General features: G+C 35.9%; 1 long non-coding RNA gene and 1 other non-coding gene across 2 annotated transcripts; one reads left to right on the top strand and one right to left on the bottom strand.

Annotated features, from left to right (window-relative positions):
- Nucleotides 1-5077: 5077 nt before the first annotated feature.
- trnaa-agc (transfer RNA alanine (anticodon AGC)) lies at nt 5078-5152 on the bottom strand. The gene has a single exon. It is a non-coding gene; the product is annotated as a tRNA-Ala (tRNA).
- A 4631-nt stretch (nt 5153-9783) lies between these two features.
- On the top strand, nt 9784-12239 carry LOC137048340 (uncharacterized). Its single transcript, XR_010899388.1, has 4 exons — nt 9784-9988; nt 10489-10581; nt 11111-11232; nt 11942-12239. It is a non-coding gene; the product is annotated as an uncharacterized lncRNA (long non-coding RNA).
- Nucleotides 12240-14852: the final 2613 nt, after the last annotated feature.

Raw genomic sequence — 14852 nt, 5'->3', positions numbered from 1 at the left:
GCTTAAATTGTGTTCTTATATTAGCCTAGAAATCTAGACGCATCCTAGCAGAAGCAAATCTAATTTGCCGTGGTCAGTCCAATCACATCGTGTATAGAGTCGGTGGGTGGGGCTTAACATAATGATGGCAGAGTTGCGTGCTACTTTCGAATTGGCTTTGGCCACGACTGGAAGACTTGGAGTTGAGCTTTTCTTTGAGAAAAGAACGGCACTGAAATCATTCTTAAGAATGGAAGATGTGTTCGGAGTTTTGTCAACCGGATACGGCAAAAGTTTAATCTATCAACTAGCTCCGCTTCACGTTGCTCTGGTTGGTGGTAGCGCTATCCTATCGCGTGCAGGGGAAGTCTGAAAGACAACCATTTATCCCGCCCCCTCAGATTGAGCCCTGTCAAAGTTTCCAGACCAAACATCTTGATGTGGGTCTGGCTTGTCCAGCTATATACTATTCTAACTGAAACATTCTGGGAATGTTTTTAGATAAAAACTGAAAGTGTTTTCGGAAGCTTAGTAATGATGACGTTGAATTTGTGGGACTGTGATGTAGCCATTAAAGTTGTGTTCATCTGTGATAATTCTCTTGATTGACAAAATGTGCAAATATAAGATATAAGCTTTTGTTGCTCACAGAGCTGTTTTTAGTAATAATTCAAAAGTCTGTGGGAAAATCATATTGAATTTTTGTCGAGGGAACCAGTGATGCTAACTGCTGGATGGCCTAGAAAGTGAGGCCATCATTTTTTGGTGATTTTTGCGATCAAAATGAATGAATTTTGCAATTTTTAAAAACATTTTTTTAATATATATAATTAGGATACCACATTTACCATATTATGTACTATGTTAGATGCAAAATAAGTCTTTTTTTAATTATTTTGCGGTGAAATGACAAATAATGCAGGATCGACAAATTATGCAGCGACATTTTGTTGATTTTGCGTTGTATTCAGCGATCGTGGAATCGCGGAAAAACTGGAGGGACTGATTGAGATCGATTCTCCTGTGAGAAATACTATTCACGTGTCCCAAATCCATCACTTACAAGGTTCCATGACAGTTAGGATGTTGCCTTGGCAATAGGCAGCTTACTAGGTTTTGTAACAGTGTTTTAGTGTCTCCGTAAACTATGATGGTGAGCAGCTGTCACACATCCTTACATATTTGCCATGTCAAAGATACACCTACTAAGCTTCAAGAGACCAGGCTGATGAAGGATGTTCACAGTCAAGGATGGATTCTAGACACCAGCTAACAGAGAATGACAGCAAGATTTTAACACCACACAAACCTTTAGAAATCAGCTACAAAGTCACTGCAAGGGTACAGCTAGTAGGATGAATGAGTGACAGGGAGATAAAGGGAACAAACCAGATGCTGATTTAGTTTGTCTTCTTAAAGGGTTAGTTCAATCAAAAATGTAATGTCCTTAATGACTGACTCACCCTAATGTCGTTCCACACCTGTAAGACCTCTGTTCATCTTCGGAACACAGTTTAAGATATTTTATATTTAGTCTGAGAGTGTATGCAAGTATATGCACACTATACTGTCCATGTCCAAAAAGGGAATAAAAACATCATCAAAGTAGTCCATATGTGACATCAGTTAGTTAATAAGAATCTCTTTAAGCATCGAAAATACATTTTGGTCCAAAAATAACCAAAAACTGACTTTATTCAGAATTGTCTTCTCTTCCGGGTTTGTTTTCAATCCTCAAATAAAGATTTGAATGGTATTGCGTATTGCATCCAACAGAATCCTATTGACCCAATGTCACGCCAGTGTCACGTGATTTCAGCAGTTTGGCAGTTTGACACGCGATATGAATCATGAATCAATACGCTGATTCATAACTGTTCAAATCTTTATTTGGGTTTAATATTCGTATGTCTATGTTTGTTTAGTTGACTTGAAAACACCCCATTGACATGCATTATACTAGCAACGGAGTTATAAAATCTTCATTGGTGTTCTACTGAAGAACCAAACTCACCTTCATCTTGGATGCCCTGGGGGTAAGCAGATAAACATCAAATTTTATTTTTTGGGGGGTGAAATATCCCTTTAATATTTTTTATTATGTAGTTTTGTTGCCCTTTGACATTCAACAAAGAACAGATGAAACATTATTTAAAGAGAAACAAAGTCATACAGTTTGGAGCAATATGAGGGAGAGTAAATTATGACAGAATTTTAGTTTTGTGTGTAATCATAAAATATGATTACGTGTTAATGACATGCAGCAAACAGCAAACAATATCTCTGACAGGTACATTACATTATATCAGGTATATTGTCATTATATCAGAGGCTAGTCAAACTGTGCATGCAAAGGTGTGGAGCAGTTCAGTGTTCTGCAAGGCTCTTAATCTGTAGTAAGAACACAAGTCAATGCATGCAGCTAAATTAAATTATTCTTTGACCTGTACATCGACAAACCTAATTGCTTTTATGTGACACTCTCACATGCATGCAGGGGCGTGGGACTGGGGGGATAAAGGGTACTGAGTAACCAGGGCCCGAGGCAGGGGCGGGGCCTTAGAAGTCAGTTTTCTATACATACACATACATGGTACGGGGGCCCAGCAAGATGGTTTGTACCCAGGGCCCAAAATTTGGTGCTACGCCCCTGCATGCATGTACACTTTCAAACAATGTACTTAAGCATCCACAAACGATAATGTTTGGTCCCAGGGCCTCTGGAACCCACCCAGCATTTTTAGATTCATCATAATTGCTGTGTGCCGAAATAAAAGGGTCCAATTAGCCATTCAGCAACTCTTGCCCCCTTTGTGCATATTACACTTGCAAATAATCTTATTATCACAAAGACACAGAGCAATAAAGAAAGGCCTCCTGAATATCAATAGCACAACAAATAAACAACACATTATTATTTTAATGAAGATCTGTCAATTGTGATAAAGAGAGAGTGGAGTTTATAAATTGCATGCAATTTATCTTGGGAGACAACGAAGGGAAATTTTGCAAAAACTAGTCAGGGAAAAAGTGACAACAAAACTGTGACACCAAAGAAATTAAAACCAAAAAAACGCTGACTTATTATGTTGACCCATCAGCAATATGTCCTGCATTTGTAATGTGTGCCCAGTGTTGTTGTATCCCACTTGTATTAATGTAATATTCAGTCAGTCATTTCGACTAATTTAATTGATAATTTGAATTTATTGACTACCCTAAGAAAGCAGACTTCATTTGTTGACCCATTCGACTGCATTTAAATCAAATGTTAAAGTAATCAACAGCCATGCTGGAAACATTGGTTTTGTACATTCAAAATCTATTCATATTAGTGACTTGATGTGCAGTCACTTGAAAAACACGACTGTCAGTGCATAACTAGGAAGAGAAAACAGGTGTGAGACACAATGAATCGCACTTGCCAATGGCATTTTATCCATTCAAAGAAACAAAACACGCATATACACACACACACAGAGCACGTATCTGTCAGCACACATCATGCAAAGTACCAGGATGCATTGATAGACAGGGAACGGACAGCTGGGTATTCTCTGTGGCGCGTCACACCTGCTCCCCAAACAGAGTGTCCGGCATCTGGACAGGTCACTGCGCACGGCACACTAACAGGACTGCTAACAAGCTTAGTGCCACAACAGTCCCAGAGCCTGAGATGATGATAAGACTCACTACAGACACATGATGTACTTCTCTATACTTAAAGTGTGTTTCATGTGATTGTTTGTCTGAACCCAAGAGGTCTGCAATGCCTGCAGAAAGCTCTATTCCAGCATTCCCATTCACCTCAGTGACACGGCCCGGCTGATGCACAAAGTATGTTATTTGAAATCTGTAATTGAGGCTCATTGGCGTTTACGCTTTGTTGGACTATCTGATCTGTATTTTAAAAAAGACAATCTTAAAGGGATACTTCACCGCTTTTTCATATTAAACTTAAAATCGTATTCCCTTAACTAAAACGATTTGATAAATACCTCTCGTCTCAGTGCGTGCACTTAATCTCTCTGACGTGCGGTGACGATCTGATAGCATTTCTCTTAGCCCTCTAAGCCCAGTTCATTCACTATGGTACCAAACAGAGATCAAGTTAGAAGCGACCAAACACCTCCACGTTTTCCCTATTTAAATACAGTTACACCAATAGTTGAACGATCAAGTACGGTGACATAAAGTAAAACGTGACGCTTTTCTAAGCGGATTAAAAAGGAGAACTATGACGTATGGTGGAATAGCACTTCTTAGAGTACTTCGACTTATATTCTATTTAGTGTCCATTTCATTCATTTAACATTTAATATTGGGGACATCCAATTTATTTTATATATTTGAACATTTAAAAAAAGTTATAAACACTTTTCTGTTCTACTCATTTCAACTGACTTGTGAAAATCTAAATTATTTGACTTATAGCAACTTTTTTTTTTTTTTTTTTTTTTTTTTTTTTTTTTTTTTACAGTAACGCAAATAGTTATAGAGTAATTCAGTTAACTCAGTTACTTTTTGGAACAAGTAGTGAGTAACTATAACTAATTACTTTTTTAAAGTAACGTTCCCAACACTGATCACAAAATACAACCGTAGATATGTTGCTTACAGATCGTTCACTCGATCCTTCTAGCAAACGTCACCTTTTCCACCATATAAGTTAAAACGATAGTCATTTGACAAGGCTATTAATTTTTTTTAAAGATATATATATATGGTTTTGGTTTTGTCTGAGGGAATGAAGAGCGTTCTTGCTTGCGGTTGCCAGATTTAAAAAAAATTAAATCCCCCAAACAGCGCTTTTCTGTGAAAAGAACACGTATAATATCCAGTGTTTTACCTAAACATGTATAATCTGGCAACCATATGCACGCAAGCTCATATCGCACACGGACGATGTGAAAACTCCACTGAACAAGTAAGCTGCTTTTTAGCAATCTCCATTTAAGATGTTCTGCTTAAAGTGTCATTCAGTCGGGCTGTGTTCTGTCAGGACATTTACATTTACATTTATGCATTTGGCAGACGCTTTTATCCAAAGCGACTTACATTGCAATCAAGGTACACATTTTACATTATTGTCAGTTCTTGCTCTCCCTGGGAATCGAACCCATGACCTTGGCGTTGCTAGCGCCATGCTCTACTGGTTGAGCTACAGGAAAGCCTCACGAGCCGCTTTGCTAAACAACTGAAATACTGTGTGCTGTTAATAAATCAAGCTGATTGGCTGAAATAATTTAATCAGAGCAGAGCTCAACATTAATAATAATAATAATAATAATAATAATAGATTTTGTTTATAATGCACTTTTCATTCCAAAGAATCTCAAAGGGCAACAAAGGAAAAAAAAAAAAAAAAAAAAAAGAATAACAAGTAAAAATATAGAATAATACAAACAATCAACCAACACAGAAAACCGAACAGAAACAGAGTTGATGGTGGAAGTCTCTGTAAGCTCCAGTACACTGTGGTCCACTCCATGTATTACATTTCTCCCAGCGCAAGAGACTCTGTTGCTACATATTCCCAATTCGGCAGTGTCCTGATTACTTTGCCAAGGCATGAGAGCTGAAGACCAGATGATGGGGATCGCCGCAGCACCATGCAGGAGGCAAACAAAGTTTACCGGGCATTCTGTGGACACACCAGGGTCGGCGCTGAAGTCCTAGACGCTCCACCGCCACAATGCAGACGGAACAGCGGCACAGCGGAGACTCAGCAGCCGAGAAGCGGAACATCCCAACATCATGCCGGACGCTGATGATGCTAGCCCGGTACAAACTTCAGCCACCATGCAGCTCAAGCCCGAGGGAGACCACCAGTGAGCACCCAACACCCAGAAGAGAGAGCAGCCGCAGTGAGCAACATCAAATGTCCTTCGAACCAGAACCAACCGTAACAATTCAAACATAAACATCAGAGAAGCGGTGAAAAAACAACGAACGGTGAACAACGTCCTCTCAGTGGCTGCCAGCAATCAGCAACAGTCCCAATTGTACCTAGACTGTTTGACTAGTCACAAACATAAGAAAATTTAATAAAATCTAAAACTAATAGTATAGTTAACATGATTTGTGGGTGGAGAAGCGGCGTTGCCTAGCAACAATCTATTAAATTAATATTTTAAATCAATTTATAGGGTTGTAAATGGACCTGTAAAACCGTATCTGGACCATTTTTGCCCTTAAATAAGCCACACACTGATATCAAAGAACAATTTAACATATTGTTTCAAATATTAGGGCACCTTTAAAGGGTAAAATAATGGCATTTATTTAAAATATAATACCTTTACTGTCACTTTTGGTCAATTTAGCATGTCCTTGCTGAATAAAAGTATTAATATCTTTAAAAAATCTTACTGACCCCTAACTATTAAATGGAAGTTTATAGCAACTCAAAGGATAATCAAAGGAGAAATACGTTGTTGTTGTTTTAGTTGGATTGTGTAGATACAACATCTACCAACATGGGTTAACAAGACCAACCCTTAAACCCTTAGTCAAAATATGTATAGTGTATGATTTTGACCTCAGGTGTCATTGGTAACAACAGTAAAAGCATTAAAAGAAAACATGTCAGAAGGCTGCATCCAACCAACTTTTCATCGTTTCACAAGAAAAGTAAAACAAGACCCACACACTTCCAGTGAATGACACTTGTGCTGGAGTGCCATCCTGAATTACGATAAGGCAGCGCTGGGCTCTGACATCTCTCTGTGGAGATGCAGGAGGCTTTAGGTGCCTCATGCCCTTTACAAGAATAACAGACAATAGATGCAAGTTTGTCATTCTGGCGTAATTCCATCTTGATATGTAAACCTGAAAACTGTGTAATTATTTACTAAACCTCATGTTAAAACCATAAAAGGTTAAGGGGGAAAAAATCTATATGCACCATAAATGTATAATAAAAGTACTCCATACTCCATGCTTTCTTGTTGACAACCATTTTATTATATTGAAAAGTGTGGTCATTCTGTCCCCATGGTGTTGAATTTGAAGGCCATTCTCATGTTCCTCCCGATGAAGTGTGGCACATCAGCAATGCCGTGGAGACACTTCCAGGATCATGTGGCGACTCACTTCATGATCCGGACCAAAATGAGCCGACAGTCAACCGTGGATAAGCATAGAGTGCAGAAAAGGCCTGTAGTGCAGCATATCTATCCAATTTCAAGGTCATGTGCTTGTAACCAGCAAATACCATTTTAAAATTGGATTTGTGAGTTTGGTAAACTGCAGAGGATACACAGCCTAAAGGAGTCACAGACAGTATTTTATTTTTCTAGTTTTAATTTTTTTTCTTTTTTTCTTCACCCTCTCAATTTCATGCACCCCAATTTCACGCAGGCAGCGTGGAGACTGGGACCTCACCCAATATGGACTGGGAACAGAAGATTAAATATAATCATACAGTACAAATGCAAAGGCCGAGACAGTCAGGGTGACATCTTGCACTATTTGTATTTTCAAAGAGAGAGTGTACACTTAAAATGTTTGAATGTTACCTGCAATGGATAGCAATATACTGCCACTGACCTTCATTGTATGGACCAAAGAAACACTGAGACAGTCATATAGGTTTGGAACATCATAAGGAGGAGTGTATGATGACAGAATTATCATTTCTAGGTGAACTAAGGCGTTTTGCTTAGTAAAGAGGCTCAGCAAACTTCCAAGGGGGGCTCAATATGACGTAAAAAGAGCAAGCTCAAAATAATCCAAAACAACTAAAAAAGAGGTATTTCTTCTTTTAATCCACCCCCTCAAAAAAGTGTGATTTCTAGAGATTGAGAGAATCCTGTTAAGGACTATATTTTAGGGATGCAACGATATGAACATTTTGTCCGATACCGGTAACCGATAGTTCTTTATATTTGAAAGCCAATAACTGGTATATGGGCTGATAAATCTAAACACTTTTTTTTTTAGTTTAGCCTAGTTTGAACCATAAGATTCCTTAACTTTTCAAAATGCTCTAAGGTAAAACATTTATTCTCACTTATATTAGGGTTATTGGTGCATAAACGTCACATTGTAGGCTACTTCAACTATTGCCAGACTAAAATGTGTGAAATCATCAGAAACATGTTGAAATATGAAATGTAGACAGGTAGACAACCTTGCAATGATAAATAAAGATACACGCACGACTTGGGGATATTTTTGTGCTCTATAATATTAAACACAGCCTGATATTAAAGTAGGGCTACAAACTGTCCTATTAACAACTACACTGTAAAAAATTATATGTTCAATAAGTTATGACAACATATGTTTTTACATTGTTTTAACTCATCAATATAAGTTAAGTAATGTTAAACTTGTTTTTATTAGTTATACAAGATGTAACTCATTTTTTAAAGTCAGTTTAACATAATTTAAGTTGAAATAACTTTTTTACTGCAAAACTTCAAAATTTGCCTTTTTTTTTTTTTTTACAGTGTATTAGCCGGGACGTCATGTTTATTGGGCCTAAATGTCCTGTATGTCTCCTAATTGTCCTGTTTATTGACTGCTACTCTGATCTAACCACTGACTAAGTCTGTTCACATATGTTGCATCTTTTGTGTGCTCAAGTTCGTTAATTTAAACTTATTTAAATAAACGCACGACAAGCACACTCAAATAGAGTGCAGCGGCATCATGGCACTCATTTTTTCCCAGGCGCCTGCGTCTATGCCACAGTGAGATGAAAAAGCTTTCACAACGGAAGACATCACGGGAGCATTTAGTTTGCGGGTTAAGTTTGTTCTGCAAAGGTATGTATGAGTGATTTTTTTTGAAATGTGGCAAGAACATCTGTTTGTTTATGCATTTGATTATATTGCAAACAAATCATTATTCCAATCACTGTGATACTGTAATGAGAAATCCATGTTGAACAGTTGATGAAAAGAAAGTTTAAAAAACAAAAAAACAAACAGCATTAATCTGAAATAGAACACTTTTTTAAATTTTTGACACATGTAATGCAATCTTGCTGAATAAAACTATTTATTAATTCTAGTTCTAGCTAATTCTTACTGAGCCCAAACTTTTGAACGGTAGTGTATAATGCTAAAAAAGTGTTAGAGGGTGTGTGTGAAACAATGGACATTTATTTGTAATGCGTTCAAATTATTTTAAGGATTAAATAGTTAATAGGTTACATTCATGCTGCTCACATATTATTGTGGCAGAGTTTTTGCTGAATAGAGTGTAATCTGACTTTAGCCATGGAAAAGTTTTTTATTTGTAATAAATTTGATAAGATTTTAAACAAATGTATTTCCAGGCTATTCTCACGAAAACGCGTATAAATAGTACGAGTGTGCAATGGCAACACAGTCTCACCCCTACTCGTCAAATGTTGCCGAACGGTCAAGGGACCCTGACGTCAGCTGTTGACGCACAGGGTACCCCTAAATCGCCATTTTTCGACGTACTGGGTAATCCACTGATTTCAATGAGAAACCTAGGACGTCATAAACAGACGTGTTGGGCATGTGAATGTTATCGTTATGATGGAATATATTGGGTTATAATTTTTACATTATGACATGTTGGAGTGTGATTCTCAATTTAATCAGCCAGCACAATTGTATTTACATTTATTTACGCTATGATACACGTTTGAAACAGCAGTCAAACCCCACCCCGCCCTAAACCTACCCATTTGCGTATTATATGATATAAAACACAGACTGTAACAGACAACAGGCACACTTTATTGAAAAAGTCCAACTATTCCGAGGCCAAACGATTGAATTGTGTGAAGAAAAGACCCAAAAGCAATCTCTATCCGCGCCGCGCGCGCCCCGGCGTCACACTGAAGACGCCACAGGTAGACCCCTCGGCGTCACGCGATGGACGAACTGGGAACCCAATTGCTTTCAGTGGGAAACCTTTGGCGTCAACATTAGACGGCAATTCTATCGGTATGAAATCGCGCTGAAGAAGTCTCATTCAGAACACATCGCGATGTTTGGCATCAGATCACGTGTGCCACATGTTGGTGAGTAGTCATACATATTATGTCCTAATATTTGATATAAAGTATTTTCTGCTTGTCGTTATCGATCATGTTCAGTCACTGCATTGTATCTGTCATCATCTCCACTGAGGCTTTGCATTTCTTTGCTTTCTAAATAAACACACCTTGCTAATAGGGTGATTAAACACTGTCACGTGACGTGCTATAGACCTTTAAACATTTGTTAATATTTAATAATAATTACTAGTGTAGTTCCAACGTGGCATTTGTAGTAGAAGCACAATAAAAAAAAATAAAAAAAATAAAATAAAAAAAAAACACTTGTCATGCGTTTACCACAGTATTGGTAGTTTTAATGTGATATTTGTTGTAAATAAACAGTAGCCACAACAATTACCATGCTTTAAATGCATTTTAATGTAAAATCCAAATATTGTTATTTAAATAGTATACTTTATAATGCTATATATTATATATTATGACTTTTTTCTCTCTTTCTTTTTTTTTTTTTACCTGAAAAGACCAAAAGGGCCTCTCGGACTCAGTCAACCCATTCTTGTTTGTGGAGAAGTAACGGAGAAAACCAAAAGCTGCAACAGCAAATATTTGTAATGGTATGTATGAGTTGGTTTGAAGCCTTTATCAAACATTTTATTTAGCATTTGTTGTTACTTATTCTTACAAATCCCATATCTCAATCAGTAAGAACATATTCCCAAAGTCTTAATAATTCACAAGATTTAACAAGTTGTCAAATTCGTATGATTCTCGTACATATAGCTCTGAAAAAAAATGAAGAGACCACTTAACATGGATTTCTAAATGTTAAGTGGTCTCTTAATTTTTTTTTCCAGAGCTGTATTTGTATATGAAGAGTTCAGATGCAAAAGCCTCAAAAAGCCACTTCGGTCACATGACATTAGATATTCAATTATTTTTTCTTAATCAGATCACTTGCACTGTTTATAACGTCCCGTTTGCATGTAAATAATTTATGTGATCACAAAATCAAGTGAGTTATCTACATTTTCAAACAAATTCTTATGATATAGCTTCCTATTACATACTTTTAACTGTCTTTATTTATATGTTTTAAAAACAATAGTATTTGCACAGAGTAAGTGAGACTTTCTTGTTTTACAGAAGAGAAGAAAGACCAGACCTTATATCGAAGCAAGCTAAGAAAATAAGTCCTTTGTTTAGGGTGAGGAAGGAAGATGGACATCTTGTGCCCGAAGAAGACAGAAAAGTGCGCAAGTCCATTGGTATGTCTTGTATTGAAGCGATGCTGTAATATGTAGTACAAAATTTGATTTTGATCTCTCAAAGGACTATTCATTTCAACAGTGATCATTCTTTCTACTCTGATAAAATACGTACCATTATTCATGTCTAAATCTTTTAATAACTCCTAAAATAAGCAAATGAGGTTCTGTATCTTGGATTTATTTAAAATGGTAAATATTTGTTTTCCCTTTTTGATACAATTATTATTACACTTTTGGCCTTCAGTTTTTAAAAACTACTCCGTCTGTTTGTCTTAGATAAAAGCATGCAAGTGTGGGAAAAAGCATTTAGTTGTTATAAACTCCATGTATTTCTCCATTGTTTTGTAGACCATGGATGGTTCTGGGTAGCTTTAGAAGATAATGAGTTGGGACATATTAGGAATCAAATAGTAAATGTTCTTTGAAATATCTGGTTAGTTCTTTCTAAAAGATCTACTGTTTAAAAGGTTGCTGTTGATATGGGTAAATTAGTTTTTGTTCAGTACTTGGCTAATATTATGGGCTGAAATATTATACATAATGCTTCAATGTGTATATTATTTTATGTACTGGCTGCTGCTTTGTAAATTTAAATCAGGAATTGGCATTTCTGCCCATTTTGAGGTGGAGAGTTTACTGAAGAACATAGGTTAACCTGACTGTACATTAAACTTAATATGAATTGTGTTTGTTGTTTTACTTTTAGACCAGGACTGGAGAACGCCGGATTATACGACTTCTTCCTCTGGTTGAGAAAAGGCGACACAACATCAGTGATCACATCATCTGTACATTGATTATACTGTAGGGTACAAGTGGGCGAACTGTTTAGAAGAAGAAGAACATGAACATGATAGAGGGAAGAGACAGAAACCAGTCTAGTTGTAATAATGAATCATTATTTTCCAACACTATATCAAATCTGTTTTCTGTATCATAGTTGACTGGATGGGATTATGTGGCACTCATTTGTGTGGCTTCAGCAGCTGTGAATGGATTAATATGATGTTAATGTGTTTTTTAAAACCCATTTTTATTTATCTTGAATCTAATTTGACTTTATTCTATTTTATCAACTGTATACTGTATCCTCCAATAAAGTGTTGAGTGATAAAGTATGGTGAGTATTCTGTATGGTGTTTGGTACAGTAAATACACATTCAACAAGTTTATTTAGGTTATCTAATTAATTACCAAGAATATTTTTACTTGAGAAGTAAACATTTTTTTATCTGGTTATATTATATTTGGTACAATGCTCCAAAAAGTTGTATATACTTGCATGCTGTGACAAGTATGTCAGTTTTCAGTGAAATAAAGGGAAGGATTACAAACACTTCAAGCTTAACTGAAGATGATCCATGTTGATCATTCTGGTACATCTACTACTGCAATACAAATTAAAGCATGCACATTTTCGATGCCAGGTACGTGAAGAGGGTGTAGATGAAATTGTGACAATGTCTCTTGTTATTTTACTTAATGGTGCATGGTCCTATATTTAATAGTAATTATGAAGTGTAAATAATATAAATAGTTTTTGTTTACTCTGGAAAGTGGATAATGGCAAGTTGTTGCAGGTTCATCCATTATATTTATTAGTGTTTATCCATAAAATAAAAGAACTTAATAATTATTATTTTACAACATTTCTTTCAAATATTTCTGTATTTCATCAGATGGTCTTACAATATCAAAACCTATACACAAGCATGACGTTAGAATAGAAAAGACAAAATACTCTGATATTTAAATGTGACTCAAAGTTTGTTGTCCGTGATGAGGAGAATAGATCTGTGTATGTTGTACTGCCCTTACACCTCCAGGGACCCAGAAGTGGCCCCTGGAAGAGCAAAAAAAAAGCGTATTTCAAATGGCTTTAACTCAAAGTCTGGTTAGCATATCACAGAGAAAATTGGCAGGACAACTGCATATGCAATGTTTACTAAATAATGTTGGCCACAGTTTTCAGACATATATGGAAAGCTGCCATAAAGGTTTTTTTAAAAGTGCTCACAGTAAAATATACAATTTCAGCTTGGCCCTCATATATGTCATATAGGTTTACACAATGAACATATTTTAATATCCAGTTGTCCATTAAATATGTTATTTACTTAACATTTATTGTTTCTTTATGAAACCTTTTAAACTACATTACCCATATATCTGTCATTGTATCAATGCAATGGGAAACATGGCGCTGTAGTTCATAGAAGTGTGCAGAAATGCTTAGGGTTAGGGTTGGGTTCTCAGTAAAGGAGTCATTTCTCAGAACATAGCGACACTTTATAGTTAGCTTAACGTATTACTGACGTAATAACACCAAAACATACTTTGTAACATGAAACGCCGTTTTATATGAGTTAAAACAGATAGTCCAATCACAGCGCGTTCTGCGATAAAGTCACAGCCAATGACAACCCAGCTGAACACAGGCGTCACACTTCCTTGTCCATTTATGGTAAATTATATCACATCTCATCCGGTTCAACTGAAGGGGTAGATTCCTTAAAGAATTAATATTTAGGCTAAATATTATATTTATTATAATAAATATTAAATATTATTTATTCTAAATATAGGCTAAATATTTATTTATTCTAATTAAATAATAAAACTCACATTTTAAAACGAACGTCTTCTTTGTGTGGTTAAACTGATGCATAATAAATATATTTGAAAGAGAATCCTTTTTCTATGCAATGGTCTACAAGCATAAACTTCTTTAAGCCATCCTTTACAATCTGAACTCTTGGAATTAAAACAAATATAACAAAAGCACAATGAATGCACAGAATTTTGTAAGCATATTCCAATATTTAATGTCAAACAGTTTAAATACAAATGTAGTGCCCATATATATATATATATATATATATATATATATATATATATATATATATATATATATATATATGCAAAAAAAATAACATTTTACATTCTAAACTTTAATACTATATATTTGCGATTATTGTTCACTTTTATTGTAACTAAATTAAATGCCAATTAAAATAGTTGATGATTATTGTAAATGTTAACCATTTTCAGTAAGAAAATACTTCTATAAAGTAAATTCATGTTACGGTTACATTAATAAGGTAGTGATATAATGATAGGTAGTGAAATAATGATAGAGGTAGTTATGGTGGACATGTACTTTAGTGACCATTGTAATAAAAGTTTTAATGAATAATTATTGATTTCAAAAGGTATTAACTCTCACTATCTTCATTTGTTCAAACAAACAACAAATGCAGAAATATACATTGGACTATAGCATCATGAAGTCAATGCATGACTAGAACTAGTGGATGGCAATAGATGTCCTTCACTAAAACTCCTGATGATAAAGGCATAGGCAGACATCAAGAACAGTTTATGAATATTGGTTCTGCATATATCAAAGAGATCATAAGACTCCACAGACTCCACGTGAAGACTTTGAGACACTGTGACAGAGCAAAGGGTGCACTTCACTGGACATGTCCTATGCATGCCCAAACAACAACACCCAAAAACACTTATGAAGTGGACACCACCAGGAGGACGCACGAGACAGGGAAAACCAAGGAAGATATGAGACAGATGTTTCACGAAGACCTCAATGCCGGTGT

The sequence above is a fragment of the Pseudorasbora parva genome, chromosome 19 (genome assembly GCF_024679245.1).
Source record: "Pseudorasbora parva isolate DD20220531a chromosome 19, ASM2467924v1, whole genome shotgun sequence".
NCBI classification, from domain to species: Eukaryota; Metazoa; Chordata; class Actinopteri; order Cypriniformes; family Gobionidae; genus Pseudorasbora; species Pseudorasbora parva.
Note: the sequence above shows the minus strand (reverse complement) of the source record. Positions and strands in the feature narration are given on the sequence as shown.